The following is a 2,150-nucleotide window of genomic DNA, read 5'->3' as shown; positions in this document are numbered from 1 at the left end:
CTTGCAATAAACATTCACAGCTTCCTCTGATAGTGTCCATGTCCAACCCATGCTAGGGAAATGTTGTTAGGCACAGATTGCATTGAGCAAGTATGTGGATATATAAAATATTTCTTATCCATCCTTAGGTGGATTCCGAGCATTTGACACATGCACTTTTAGCTAAAGAGTCAACATGTCCGACCATTTGAAAGGCCTTCCTTCATTTCCCAACTGATCTAACATAACAACCGAACTTTGTGGGAAGGTCTTCGTGCTCTCTTAGCCATACAAGCGACATGCAAAGATGACTAGGAGTTGGTAAGTCTTCCTAAGTGAACTCATCTTGTAGACCTGGTTGGGTGTTGTCCTAAAATTCAATGGCTCTTTTAGCCAATGCTTCAAGATATCTCTTGAGTTCACATTGTTGTTGGGAGTGAAGAACAGTGCATCCATGTAGTTCACCAGCTGCAACAAGTGATACATCTGATGATAGTTTTCTATCCTGAAGGTGGAAAGTTGTGTTCCACTAGTTCTACCCAATGTCATCGTCTCAGGATCGATATGTGAGACAAACTAGTGAATGATATCTGCACACGGGAAGGCGAGGCACCTGCTTGCAACCCTGTACAAGTTTGACTTGTGAATGTTGACATAGACTTTTCGATCTTCCAAATTTTCCTTGAAAGTGCCTGCAAATATTTCCTTTAATTATTACCTTGTGATCTTCATGTCCTTCTCTACAAATAGTTGTGTGTCTTCATAGATGGGAAATCTTGTTAGCACCTATTTGACCACGTCTCCAGTGTTGCTCTTTACAGTGTCCTTTGACCTGGTTCTCTTGATAACCATGATGCATGTACTACTGAGAGACTGCTCAACAACTGATGTACCTGGAGACAGAGCAGACACTCACAGAAAGTAATTGTTAGTTAAAAAACACAAAGCACTTCAAGGATCGATCACGCAACAAACTAGGTGACTGTTGGGCAAGATTACGCAATAGTGACTCTCAAGCGCTGGGAGACTGTCAACTAGAACTATGCAATGCACAGTCTCAGATGCTAGTGACACCTGCTCATGACTGCAATTTCTCAGAGCACAGTTGAGCTGGGTTGACTGTGGACTAGAACTGCAAAATGCACAGTTCAGTCCAGCTTGACTGTTGGCTGGGATTGCGCATTACACAATCCTAGTGGGAAAGACTGGGCATTGTCTTCCAGAACTACACAGAGCACAACTGGAGGCCAGTGACAGGAAGCCTCTTCGCAATTCCTAGAGCCAAGGAAGAGCCTTGAGTTCAGGAATGCATAAAGCATGCTGGTGAAAGAAAGATATGAGCTAAGGAAACCCAGATCTTCCCAAGGACAACTTGAAAACAATTAGATTTGAAAGAGTCAACAAAGGATAATGCAGACAGGAGTGAATGATCATGCATGCAATCAAAACCAATGCAAGAATCTGTCAGCTGGACAAACAATGAAGCTGGTGGAGCAACGACAACCATTAGCGCAAAGAAGTGTTATGAATGTGACACTTAAGAAACACAATGAAAAATGTGAAACAACACTTCTACAAGTTACAACAAACTAAAATGGTAGTGGTCATTCAATAAAACATGCAAAATAACACTCACACAAGCCAAGGAAATAAAAGCGACAGCAAAAGCAGCAAAAGACCTAAAAAGGAAAACTTACCCAGAAAAACTACGCCGACTATGCTAAATGTTCCTAGATGCCTTGGGAATGCCAGAGCTCCAAGATCGAATGTGTAAAATTAGCTCTAGGGCATCCATTAAATAGATTTGGTAGATTTAGAGTTTATGATGAACATGCCACAAATCTAGGAAAAGGCGACACTTGGCGGGAAGTTTCTAAAATCAACTTGCATGTAACTCCCATGCTAAAAATAGATCCCTATTTTTTAGGGATGATTTTTTATTTTTTGGCAAAGACTCCAATGCATGCATGGGAATTTCTAGCTGCCTCTCATGCTCTGTGCAATTTCCTAGCTGAAGACAAGCTGCCAATTAGGTTGCGCAATTCCTGAGCTGAAGCCAATGTCGGGATGTTCTGCGCAATTTCTATGAGCAAGGTTGTATGTCAGACTGCCCTACTCATTTCTCGAGAGCAGGGCTGACTTCTAGGCTGCTCTATGCAATTACTAAGAGA

This window comes from Pinus tabuliformis, chromosome 9 (assembly GCF_031772625.1).
Source record: "Pinus tabuliformis cultivar Carrire ecotype Pingquan chromosome 9, CPIR1, whole genome shotgun sequence".
In the NCBI taxonomy this organism is placed as follows: Eukaryota; Viridiplantae; Streptophyta; class Pinopsida; order Pinales; family Pinaceae; genus Pinus; species Pinus tabuliformis.
The sequence above is the reverse complement of the archived record's forward strand: the minus strand, read 5'-3'. Positions refer to the sequence as shown.